The sequence below is a fragment of the Vigna unguiculata genome, chromosome 10 (assembly GCF_037176805.1).
Source record: "Vigna unguiculata cultivar grain cowpea cultivar isolate G323 ecotype 2 chromosome 10, ASM3717680v1, whole genome shotgun sequence".
NCBI classification, from domain to species: Eukaryota; Viridiplantae; Streptophyta; class Magnoliopsida; order Fabales; family Fabaceae; genus Vigna; species Vigna unguiculata.
In genome coordinates, this window is record NC_140801.1 from 50,051,109 (window position 1) to 50,065,699 (window position 14,591).

The 14,591-nt window shown below is 27.6% G+C and overlaps 1 long non-coding RNA gene across 2 annotated transcripts; it reads left to right on the forward strand.

Moving 5' to 3' along the window:
* The first annotated feature begins 225 nt into the window (after positions 1–225).
* LOC114167569 (uncharacterized) lies at positions 226–3,534 on the forward strand. Of its 2 annotated transcripts, XR_003600266.2 has the most exons (5): positions 226–316; positions 547–641; positions 859–929; positions 2,240–2,341; positions 3,013–3,534. It is a non-coding gene; the product is annotated as an uncharacterized LOC114167569 (long non-coding RNA). The 2 variants fall into 2 exon arrangements; XR_003600265.2 differs by lacking the exon at positions 3,013–3,534 and having other exon boundaries at positions 230–316; positions 2,240–2,873.
* Positions 3,535–14,591: the final 11,057 nt, after the last annotated feature.

Genomic DNA, 14,591 nt, shown 5'->3' on the forward strand with positions numbered 1-14,591 from the left:
CACAAATATATATATATTATATTATTATTTATTAATAATATTATAGTATATATATATATATATATATATATATATATATATTTATATATTTTTGCTCTTTCTATTTTAATATTGCTTCAACACTGTTCTCTCTCTCTTTCCGTTTACTGCATTTAATGATACACAGAAAAGCTTGTTGCTTTCTTCTTTCCTCTAATGTTTCTGTTAGCCTTGTTGGGTTGATGTCGTTCAACACACTGCTGCTTCTGCTCCTGCTGCTTAGTTAGGCATTTTAGCTTTGCAGATAAAGTGCAGAAAGTTGTACAGCTGTAAAAGGGTAATTTTTTCTGATCTTATTCCTCCTCCCTTCATCCAATTTCATTACCTTTTTCCACTTACTATGCTGTAGTTACCATAAATAATTTATTCATTATATTTATCAATGACTACTAACCCTCTTCCCTCTATTGTTTTACCTCTATATCCCTCCACATTGCTACTTACTAATACCTTTTTTTTATTTGTATTTTCTGCTGATATGCTTTTGTAACTTCTCCTATTCATCAGCCGCCTTCTTGTCTGGATTAGCACTGCACACAAAGTGATATTGGGAAAATGAAAAAATTGGAGTGGTTTGTCCCCATTTACTCATGCCTTAAAGAGTAAGTAGCCTGATTCTGATGCTTATTTCAATGTTTTGCCTTTCATCTATGATTCTTATCTTAATTTAACATATGCAGCCTTTAGACTTTTATGGATTTAGATTCCTCATGTGATATGTGATGCTTAATTAGTCTTTGTAACAGTCTTGTTACTGTCGACAGTTGAAAATCAAACTCACTCGTTACTAATTATATACATTTTTTGGATTTGTCACAGATATTGTAATAATTACATTACAGCTAAGGCTTTTGGACAGTGAATCAAAGAGCTTTACTTTGACGATCCAGGTGATAAATTATTAGCTTATATCTTCTTCTCTCTCTGATTTTGTGTGCCTGAAAACTTCATATTATATGACAGATATAAAACATATGCCAGGAAAAGAAAACACAAAACTCATCATTTTGATTCATCCTGTGTTGTGTGTGAAGAACTGATGGGGCAGATTGATGCACTTTGCTCTAGGTTTACAAAATGATGCAAGGCCTTCTCATTTTACTATTTATATATTTTGTCCAAGTTTATTTGGAGTAGTTGACTCATAGAAACCAGTAGTATATAGATGGTTGAAAATATTAGAGTGGCATTGAATGCAAAATACAGTGTTGAAGGCATAAAAAGGAGATATCAAATGGAATGTGGTGTGAAATGGGAAAGCAAAAGCAACACATATAGGACAGTAAGATGAACAGTAAGCGAGACTAGACATATATAGGAGCAGAACCTTTCTTTTGGCTACACAGACTTGAATGTGATGCTTTTCTATTAAAATATATATAGGAGTATCTCAGATCCTTTAGGGTAAAGTCAATTTCCATGAACCATCAAAAGCCTTGGAAGAATCCTTGTCACTGCTGGAATTTAAAGACTGAAAGAGACTAGAAATGAAACCTTTTTGGGACGATCTACTTCATTTCAAATGCTTCCAAAACCAACAAGAAAAATCAGTAAAAGTTACTCAGGATATATAAAACTAGGCAAATCAAACATCAAAAATCTTTATTCTTTTCTTTGATATATATTATTGTATTATGTTGTCATCTTTGCTTATGATCTTGCAGACATCAAGTTATTAGATAAGGAAATAAAACGATATTAAGAAAGAAAGACACTAACATATATTAATATATTAGTTTTTTGGTCATGAGGTAACAATATGCAGGTGACTTTTGTAATCATATCTCATTTTCCAAGGAAGATTTGGGATTCAAGAGCTTTATATATGCTTCATACATATACATGCATGAAATACATATACCTTATGTTAATAATTAAGAGCCTCCTAGAGTCATAGGTTGATTAAAGTTATCCATAAATTCAAGGGCTTAATTATTCCCTAGCTAGGATTAGGTTTCTTGTTTAATCATAAAACCACGACTTTATATTGATCATATAATGATATAGTATGAACATTGTTTCTTAGCAACGTGAAGGTTATCATTGTTTTGGGAATTGCATCATCCCAAGATACAATGTGTTATAAAGCAATTAATGTTTCTCTTTCTCAGTTATACTGCAGTATTAATGTCAATGTAATTAGTTCTATATCCACTTTTAGTTAACAAGTTAATGTTTGTCACTTATGCATTTTATGCAGAAGGAAAGATAGAAGCTCCACCAAATCACTGAAATCAGATCTTATGATATAAGGACTCTCACACCTACCATTTCAGTCAGATTTTAGAAACATTTAACCAAGGTACAGTTTTTCTGAGTACACAATTTATATATATCAGCTAGGTCACAAAAAGTGTTCAATCACTAATGTTTAAGTCAAAAAACATGATATAATGTTCAATTTGGCAGAAAAACAGATATTGGCTTGATAACTCTCTCAAGAAGTTATCAACATATATGCATGCATATAATCATCATAAAAAACTAATGTAGATAATGATCATTTCCCTGTTCCTGGTTGATTTAGTGGTTCATCATGTTTTAAACTTGGAAGTGCACTTTTCTAGTCATTTAACCTCACTGTTGTTAGGAAGTAATTTAGATGTTATACTGAACTTGTGATAGGTATTTATTTCAATGAAATTATACATGTTGAATAAAATAAAGTATTGAAGGGTGTGGGATTGAAAAAACAGAAGGCAAAATCACCTTCACATTAATGGTAAATTAATAATCTGGCTCCCTGTATTTAAATTTTACTGAGCATAGTTGGCTGTTATAAGGGTGGCTTCATTCACTCTCTTATATATAAATATGAACAATTTGGAATGTCATGCACTATATCAACATACATAATGTATTAGTTGAGTTTCTGGTCATGCATTATTAATTTTTAGTACATTGTTACAATACTTACATTAAATAAAGTACTTCCATTAATTTATTATTTATATCATTTTATTATTAATGCAGTTATTGCATAAAATCAGGTATAGATGGGAAAATAAATTTGCAGTGACAGATAAATGTGATGTAAGTGTAGTAAATTTAAGAATACTTGGACCAGTTTTGTTGGTTTAAAAGTAAAACTTCAAAACCATTAAATTTCTTCACATGCTACTCCTGTAATATGAAAGTTTCATGCAATAGAAGCATACTTATTTGTGCTTAATAATGGTATTTTCTGTGCCTTTCAAAAGTTAATTCTAAAACATAACACAAGAAATAATTATTTCTTAATGTTTAGTATAACTAGTCTTACCTTTTACTATATATAACCTTTTACATTTTTTTTCTTGAGTCCTGTTAAAATTATTATATATTTTTTTATAATAAAAAAGGTCATCTTAAATACATCGCAAACCATTAAAAGTACATAATTTTAAGATTTTTTTTTTATTTGACCAAATACATTTACAATTATTTTTTAACTTTTACCTGATAATCTCAACACTGTTAATATTAGCTAAAGTCACATTCACATATTTATCTTTCATCCCTCTAATAATTATACTTTATTAAGACCATTTTTTTTCATTGAAAGTCATTTGATTAGGTCAAAGTTTTACTCTACCAAATTACTTTTGATTTTTTTTTCAATTTTTACTTTAATGTACAAGTGTTAGAAAACTTATTTTAATTACTGTACTATTTAGTAGGTGAAAGAAAGATAATAGGTTTTTATGATAAAAATATATTATTTTATTCTTATGGTAAAGTGTGATTTAAATTTAGTTGTCTTAAATTTTATATTATGCCAGTATATTTCAATTAAGAATAAGATCCATATTTTAAACATATATAATAATCTTAAATATGATGCTGCAATGAATATGTCCTGACTGTTTAAAAAAGAAAAAAAAAGAAAAGAAAACAACACCCTATTCAAAGTTGAAAATTGGTTTCTTCATACATCTTCTATGAAACTGATTAATATTTCAGGAATAAAATAATATATAATGAATCCTTAAAAATGTTAGAGCTTGAGATTTAAGCGTGTGAATATTTGGAGAGGCTGAATATTTATTTTTTGGAATCCAAATTCCAAAGCAACATGGTAAAATGATTAAGGCTGTTGTGATTATTCATACATTTCTGTTGTTAACAATAGCAACAAAATATATAACATTTCATCTGAAAGTTTTTTTTCTTAACTAAATATGATCTTTTTTTTTTTCCTTTAATTTAACACATGCACAATTATATATAGCAATAATTAAACCTAAAATTATATATAAGTCATATAAGTTCTCTGTCACTAATCATAAATAGTTTTAATTTTCCATAAGTTTGGTTATTTTCTTATGTCATCTATTTAAAAGATATTTATAAACAAAGTTGTTTTAATAAAATTTATCAATAGTGTAACTAATAATGTGAAATTAATAATATATATATATATATATATATATATATATATATATATATATATATATATGCGCTAACAACAGCTAAATTTGATTACAAAATTAAATATTAATATATACGTGAAGTAAATTTTAACACATTTTACATTAAAGGTAGTTTTTGCATAAATTACTTAAATCTATGATGTTTACTGCATGAATATTGCTTTGATTTTTTATTTTTTTTTGTGTTCTTAGTTAAAAAAATATAATCGTTAATTAGCAAAATTTGCTTGATAAAAATAATTTTAAATTGATGTATATATATAATGATGAAAAGAAATTGAAGAATTACATATATGTGTATTTTTTTACCATCTGCACTACGAGAATAGCAGAAGTGAATAGCTTTGATTTGAATGCATACATGATTAACTCAGCTATATGAGCAAGAAAATTGGTTTAATTTGTTTTTTTTAATATGAAATGTCATCTTAAAGTCATAGAAATTATATTATATATGTTTCTAATCATAGACAGAAATTTAAAGTTTTGGCATTACCCCAAAATTTTGTTTTAACTTAAAGTAAGTTTCATCATATATGTCAGTTCTCTGGGAAAAAAAATAAAAAATAGTATCCTAAGTGTCTAGCTTGAGATGGGAGTTTTAAAAAAAATCTATTTTAACCAGAATAAAGAATGGTCTGTAAACACTAAAAGTAGATAATTATATATATATATATATATATATATATATATATATATATATATATATATATATATATATATATATATATCCAAGGTAATACATGCCCAAGAAACTAAAATATGAAAACAATGAACGTATATTTCCTCAATTTAGCATCTCTTTGATTTCATGTTTAAATGTCAAAAATAAAAAATAATTTGTAGACTAACGAGAATTAATCAAATATGTACTCATGTAACATGATTTACATTTGAAAATGTTGTGTATTAAAATTTACTGATTTATTATAAGCTTTCATGAAAATCTCTTTCTCTTTTTTATAGAAAGTAAACATCCTTTTCAAGTAACAAAAATCAAATTAATCCTCAAAATAGTCAAAATTAAAATAGTAAAAGGTGCTTAGGATATAAAGAGATAGATAAAGTTCTTAAAGATAAATAAAGTGTCCTCTCCAAAAGATTTTCTTATTAGAAACGAACAATTTTTATCCCTAAATTAACTATGTTAATATATATATATATATATATATATATATATATATATATATATATATATATATATAATATGAATTTTGGATAATTATTTTTAGTAAATGCACATTGTTGTAAAACTTTAGTCTCATTATTTTTTATTTTTTTTTATGTTATGGTGATCATTTTGTTAGGTTTAAATATAAATAATAGCAATATTTTATTTTCAATATATTTGTTTTTCTGATAAAAAAAGTTGTATTTTACTTACATGTTCTTAAAGATTGTATAGTTATATTGAAACATTTGTATTTTAAAATAAAATAAAATTCATTGAACTATCTACAAATATAGTCTTTCGAATTTAATTTCAAAAACAAGTGCTGACCATTTTATCAATTTTCCACATCAATCATACATACCACCTTAATGAAAACAAAAAATTTAGGCGGCAAAGAGTGGTTTGAGATTTAGTTAATTATGAGAACTGTTAAACAGTCAACACTTTAAGTTAATGGAATTAACTTTTGAAACTAGAATTGGGGTATTTAAGAAATACAGAATCAAAGTCAATGATTTCCTCTATGCTTGAGATAAAATTTAAAATTTGATCCGCAAAACAAGGATTATATATATAAACCTTTTTTAAGGAAAAAAAAATCTATGATTATCAACATAGACTGAAAATCAACACGTAAAAGTGTGAATAGGTTAAAAAAAAAAAAACTATTGACAGGCCGATATTTCTAATAAAAGAATCTTAATAATTATGTGCATAGTAATAAATAAATAAATATAAGATTATTTAACCTTACCAAAAATGTTAGAGTCGGGGTAAATATAACATTTGAATTTTAGTTGTTTCTAGAACTAACTAGAAAAAAAAAAAAAAAAGAGTTCATACATAAATTACTGACAAAATTTCATTTTGGATTGTCATTATATATTATATATGTAGGACTAGTTTTAGATCTCATTATGTATTATATTATATATTATATATTATATAATATAAAGTTTGAATTAATGTTAATTACTTTGATAAAACAAATAGAGAATTAGTTTATTGTTACATAAGAGATCTATTATTAATTATATATGAATTTTATAAAATGAACAATAATATTTTGACTATTAAATTTTAATAATTTTCTTTTATTTATAACATGATGTCATTTTTTAAGTAGTTTTCACACTTTTTCATATAGAGAACAATTAAAAATATAGTATAACCCAGAGATAAAAAAGACAAGCTGAAAGCATATATGGAAAAATGGAGAGAAGGGATGAGAAGTCGCAATCTTGTTGAGAAAAACTAATTAGGTTATTGGATGAGAAAAATTCTATTAGAGGCAAATGGTGAAAGAAGCATTACCCCATTGAAAGTGGTAATGGGTTTGCATCGGGAGAAGGAGAAGATGAAGAAGATCTGAAATGAAACTGAAAATGAAATGAAATGAAAGGTGCCCCACCCTAGAAAAGTAGGGTGTATATAGGGTAATTAAGAGGAAGGTGTGAGGTTGCATTATTAATAATATTTACGACGATGATCATAAAGTAGATTGTACCGTAAAGTCAGCAGAAGTTCTTCACCTTTTACCTCCCATGGCGTGGCCTTCCATTTATTAACTGTAAATCGGATCATTGGACGCATGCAGTGCACACCAGTGATCAATCCAAATCATTGTAATTGTACTCAAACCTCAATGGACCACTTCAAATACACATCTACACAACTTCTTTTGTTTTTTTCCCACTCTTCTATATTCTAAACAACACAACTATTCGTGTTTTCATTTTTATCAGTTTCAAGCTGGAAAAAGGAATCTTTATTTTCTTTTATTTTTTCAGTCAAGGATTTCTTAGTCCTTTCTATGAAAGTGAGACTCGTTGGTTTAATGTATATCTTTTTCAATAATTATTCGCAAGATCAACTTTAGGGCTAGATTTTCTTTTGGATATATATATATATACACACCGTCTGATTCTAATGCTGATGCTTGTTACAGTAACTTTCAAAGCCCTAAAACTAAAGAAGATTTATGCAAGTACTTTTAAAGCTACCACCAACTTTATATAATAATCAAATAAATTCATTTGGACCAAATTTATTAACAACCTGTGATGAAGATATTAACAACCTATGATTAACACTGATCTGTAATCATGAATTAATAACCTAAGGACAAAGGCATCATAGGAAAAGGGAAAAATCTTGAGGAAATCTTTTTGTGTTTGAAAGAAGATGGTGGTGGTGGTGCAGGACCAGAGAGAGAGAGTGAAGGTGAAGATCATGGGAGTGACCAGGACGAAGTGAACCCGAAAAAGTGACAGATCCTTTGGGTATAAGTTTTTGCTGGGGCTTTCTATGTTTCCCGAGATGATAAGTTAACAGATCAGATGCATGCACATTGATTTCGATTGAGGACCATGCACCCCAAAAAAGAAGATAGAGAGGACCAGAGAGAGAACAAAATAAACCAAACCAAACCAAATCATCTTTCTTCTCCCTTTCCCTTACTTTCCAATGTAAAAATAATCGACCTTTTTCATCAACATGGTTTTTGTTTGAGTTAGGTTTTTCTTTTTTCTTCGCTCACATGTAACGGTGGCAACACAACATAACACAACATAACACAGATTGTGAAAGTTTTTATAGAAAATTTCTAAAACGTGTTTGGACAAAGGCATAAGAAGTGTCGTGACTTGCAGTTTGAAAGAATCTGATAGTCAACAATGGCTGCTTTCTGAAAACGTAAGCTAAAGGGGAAAGGTAGAAAGTTTGAAGCTATTACATTACAAGTATATGTGTGAGAAGGGTTTGCTAGCTAGCCTCCACATGTCTTGTTCTTTCCTTTTGTCTGTTTTCGTTTTATTGCACCAAATTTGAAAGGAACAAGAGAATGTAATGTGTACGAAGTTTCTTTAGTGGCACCCATGTTGTTACTTTGGGATGTGGTCTCAGACTCATGGCTCTCGGTTGCAGTGCATGTGTATGTGTGTGTGGATTTTATATATATATTTTTTACAATTAGTACTATTATATATGGAACAGGTGCATGTGGAAATTGTATAAATGACGTTTTCTAGTTAGGTAATGCACTAATGGTTGATGAGACAGAGCAATGTTTTGGAAGCAAAAAAATTGTACGGCAGAGAGAACAAAATTATGGAAAAGCAAAATTTAGAACCCTCTATACACAACTTTTCAATTTCTCATAAGCATTGCGTTCGAGAACTCTGATCCAAATGTGTTATTCTTGTCTCGGGGTGCCACTGCAACTTTTGGGTGGTGGGAAAATCAATAACAAGGTAAAATGTGAATGAGGAAACTGATAATAGTGAAAATGCATTTAAAGTTATTGTACAATTAATGAGAAATTTGCAGTGTTGTAGAGGTTTTTTTTATGTGATAAGATTTGATGATGCAATGCAATGCAATGCATGGTTGACTTGAAGGAAGTACGTGGTTTTATATGAGGGGACCGAGAATGAATGGTAGCCACAATTTTGCAGAAAAGGTATTGAATGAGCTACCATAATGCAATGTACCATTTATTCATCACAGAGAATAAAAAAAATTATTTCATTAAAACAAAGAAATCAAAGGGTAGATTTTTTTTTTCTTTGTAGGAAATTAGCTGGAATTTAGTTTTCAAAGAGCTGTGTTTCAAATTTCATCACTTGTTTTATTTGAGAAAATAATGATTTGTATTTTTCTATCAATTATTAGTTATTTTGTTAAAAATGTTTTAATTTTATTAAAAAAAAAGGATTAACAATCCTTTGTCAATTAGGGTGAAGTGATCACTTTTTGCAATGTACAAAAGTACTGTATTATATAAAAGCAATTAATCTTGTTTTTTTTATTGAGTAATAAACTTATTCTTCTGTCCATTAACATATATGATAAATTTCATAATGATATAAAACACATATTTCAGGATAGTGGACATAAATAATATATTTCAGGATGCATATAGGATGTAAGTATTTCAATTATTTGTTTATTAAGAGTGTAAGTACGATTATTGTGGCAGTTATATTTATACATACTTACGATTAGTCATTTGTAATTTTTATTTTCATATATAGTTATCTTATTCATAAAGTTATTGGTTAGGAAAATATTGAAAAATTAAAATGAATATTTAGAATTAGATTATAGATTTATGTCTTTTTAATTTTATTATCGATTTATAATTGATAAATAATATTTTCAATAAAATAAATGAATTATTTTTAGCTACTAGCGTGTATATATATAGGCTAGTAGCTAAAATTTTTTTTAATTTAAATATGTTAAATTTGTTATGAAATAAAGTTAATAACATAGAGAATGATGACAGATAATAGAGAAGAGAAAAAACAAGAGAGAATAGAGAATGAGAGAATAGGGAGCAACTCATCTGTCTATTATTATTGATAGGAAGAGTCCTATTTATAGATACAATATGTAATCCATAAAGGAAACAAATCAACTTAGTTAATACAAATATTTACCATAAAGAGTAATGAATCATATGAGTAAATGTATCAAATCAATGGACAATCATTAATTCATAACACTCTCCCTTGAGTGTACATTGATAAATTGATAAAGAATGTGCATCGTTAAAACCTTACTAGGAAAAACCCATTGGGATAAAAAACCTAGTGAAGGAAAAAGAGTACAACATTTTGTATTCTTTAATACAATATTGTTCATCACATGTTCTATTTCTCCCCCTCATGTAAACTTACATCATTAAGGTGACAGAGTCCGAATTTGTGAGTCATTTGCTCAAAAGTTTTTCTTGGCAAAAACTTTACAAATAGACTTGTCATATTTTCAGATGAACGAATTTTTGGATATCTATATCATCCTTTCAATTGAACAATACATTATTGTCTTCATATATGGTTGTTGATTCCATCTTTCTCGGGGATAGTCACAAGTTTCTTGCACATGTTGAATTATAAACCTTAACCAAACATATTCACAACTTTCCTCGTAATTTTGTATGATTAGACGATGTTGCTACTATGGTTTATTTCATATACCTTCATGAAACCATTGTGCTACCACATGTGAACAAACATCTTGTTTGTGATCAACCATTGTGACATTGTAAGAATATGTAAAATAACATGCATATCCATAACCCATTGGTCTGAATCTGAATCATTTGGATGGAATAAGCTCATATTCGTAGTACCCTTAAAGTAACGAAGTATATGTTTTACTCCAAACCATTTTCTTCTTGTAGTTGAAGAATTATATCTTGCTTAACAAATTTATAGCAAATGCAATATTAGATCGAGTATAATTCGCAAGATACATTAGTGTTTCTATGACACTAAGATATGGTGCTTCTAGACCAAGAAGATCTTCATCATTTTCTTGAGGTCTAAGAATAGTCTTTATCAATATCTAACGACCTCACAACTATTGGAGTGCATAATGGACATGACTTGTCCATTTAGAACATTTTAAGCACCTTAATCATATAAGCCTCATGATGTATAAAAATACTTTTATTTAAATACTCAATTTCTAATTTCAAACAAGACTTTGCCCTTCAAAGATCATTCATCTCAAATTCTTTCAATTGCCTTGTGAGCTCATTAGTAGTTTCAACGATGTTTATGTCATCTACATAAACAATAATTATGAAAAATTGATTTTCTAATATTTTCATAGAAATACAAAGACAAAAAGGATCATTTCCATATCCTTATTTTAATAAGAACTCAATAAGATGGTTATACCACACACATCCTTACTTTAATCAATAAAAGAGCATGTTCAATTTTATTGAATAACCCTTTTTAGAATTTGTCTTGTTGGGCAAATAAAATCCTTCAGGGATTTTCATATAAATATAATTCTCAAAAGAACCGTACGAATAGGTTGTAACATCATCCATTAGATGTAAATGCAAACCTTGTTGTGCAACTAGGATAATCGAATATTGCAATGTTGTTGCATCCAATACTAGTGAACATGTTTTTTCACTAATCAATACAAGGTTTTGTGAATAACCTTGAGCAACCAATTATGCTTTGTATCTAACAATTTCATCATTTTTAATTTGATTTTTGCGCAAAAATCCATATGTACCCAACGAGTTTCATAACTTTAGGTGTGCGAACTATATGTTCAAAAACCTTTCGTTTAGCAAACAAATATAATTATGCTTCTTTGCATATTTTCATTTTTGGCCAATCTTTTCTTTGCCGACAATCTTCAATGATCATTGCTTATTGATCCTCATTGTCATTCATAGCATTCATCGCTATGTTATAAGTAAAAGTTTCGTCAATGTTAACTTCATTTTGGTTCCATATTATATGATTCATGACATAATTTATTGAGATCTCATCATTTTCAACCATTTCAGGTACCTGAGGTTCTTCTGGAACCAAATCATTAATTATGTCAAATGAATCTTTTGGGATTTCAACTTTTTCGATTAGGTTATTTTGCATATTAGCCCCTTTTCTCATTCAAGAGTTTTTATCTTTGGAACCAATAGGTCTACCACGCTTCAAACGTGTTCACATGAGTTTTTCAACCCTTTTTTTTTCGCATCATAATAACTGATCATGTCAAACAAGGCAATCATTTTGATTTGTAAACTTCTGGTTTACCATGACATGCATTTAAATTGTACTAATAAACTTGTAGTACAAACTATAAGAGAATGTTGATAATTTCTCCAATACACTTTCTTTTTCAACTCAATCATAGAGATATAAAGATATTTCATATCTTTTTCATTGTTTGTCTCAATATAATATCCATTTAGACAAATATCATTGAAACTTAATAAGTTTTTATTCAACTTCTTGGTAGAAGTATAATAGCTCTTATAGAGTCTTCAAATATATTTGTAGTACTATAAATAATACAAACATTGATGTCTCGCATTATCAAACAAGAGAAAAATGTATTACTCTTGAGAATTATATAAGTTGTTGCACTATCAATAAGACACATTTGATACTAGTGCAAACATTCGTTTTTTATATAAACGTAAATTTCAATATGAGATTTTTTTGTAACACTCTCATAATCAATGAGGTGATCAATGCTTCCATTTTCTTTAGCAAAGAAAATAACAATATCAAGATGTATGGCCATAATCAGAATCACCATCTTCATAAGCAAATTGTGTTTCTATGTTCTTCTCATTATTTGTAAGATGCTCTGGTGTACAATAAGTACAACTCAAATGGCCTTTACCATCGTAATGATAATATATACCTTCATCTTTTTGTCAATATTTTCACATTTTTCTTTTCCTTTTTTCACATTATCGTGCCACTTCTGGTGACAAAATGTGTCTTTGAAATTTTCTTTATAACCATGTCCAAAATCAAGATCATGATCGATCATGAAAATATAAATAAAATGTTGCTGCATTCACTTCTGGGAATGGAGCAGAACCAATTTGGACAGGTTTCATGATTTTTTATCAAAAGCTCATTGCTTTGTTCAGCCATACAAAGACATGATATAAATTCATAATATTGATTGCTGCATTCACTTATGGAATGGAGCAAATTAGGCGGATCTCATGATTTTTCATCAAAAGCTTTATTGCTTTGTCCAGCCAGCCATACATAGGCATGAAATAAATTCATAATATTTGTGAATCCTTTTTCACAATATTTTTGTCGCATGAGCAAATTAGTTGCTTAGATGCTTTATTTCTTTATTTAATGGTATCCCAATATCCATTGTATCTTAAATGTATTTCAACATTTAAAATCCAATATAAGGAATTCTTCCTTGTAGTATCAAGGGTCACAAATCTAAATTTTGCAACGTTTCGCGTGTTTAGAACTAGCATATAAAAATAATATTAATAATAATAATCATCATCAAAATAATAATAATAATAATAATAATAATCACCATCATAATAAAAATAATAAGAGAGAGATGAAAATTGATAAATTCAAACAATTCTTATCATAAGAGAGGAAGAATATAAGGTAAAACTATAAATTGAGAAAGGATTAGAAAGAGCCTGGATTGAGAACGCATAGCACTATCATTAAAGAGAAAAAGCTTCCACTAGTCCTCAATTCGTTGGAGCATTGTGCTGATAACGTCTTATGAAATAAAGTTAATAACATAGAGAATGATGACAGATAATAGAGAAGAGAAAAAACAAGAGAGAATAGAGAATGAGAGAATAGGGAGCAACTCATCTGTCTATTATTATTGATAGGAAGAGTCCTATTTATAGATACAATATGTAATCCATAAAGGAAACAAATCAACTTAGTTAATACAAATATTTACCATAAAGAGTAATGAATCATATGAGTAAATGTATCAAATCAATGGACAATCATTAATTCATAACAAAATTAACTTTATGCTATTATATCCATACAACGGTTATGTTATAAATGCTTCTATTATTATACTTGTAAAAGTAAGTATCGTTGTATCTACATATCTATATGAATATCTATAACATTCATTACCTTAAGTAAATCAAATTTGAATAAAAAATACAAATTGCAATTTTGAAAAATATAATTTGATATCTGTGAAAAGCTTAATGGAAGAAAAAATTTAGATATTAAAAAGTTTGATAAAGATTGATTATAAATTTTATAATAAAGTAATAGTTAAATTATCGGTGGAAAATATTAGAAAGTTGAAAATTATTTAAAATTTTATTATAAATCTATGTTTTTATTTATATTTAGTATTGAAGTAATTTTAAAAAAATAATTTTATTTAAAGTCTTTAAAGAAAATTGATTTACATCAACACTAATTTATATAAAATTAGGGGGATTCTTTAAAGTCTTATTTAAATCTATAGACGGAAAGATGTTACTAGAACAAATCTTGTTAAAAATATTTATGTTTTATTATAAACAAGTTAGTAACAAAATAAATAGATACTTAACACTATAAAATAAAACATGATAAAAAGGAAGTCATTAATTAAATAGTAAAAAAATTATCATACTATATTATAACCGTTTATTTACCAATAGTAAAAAAATTAGTACATTT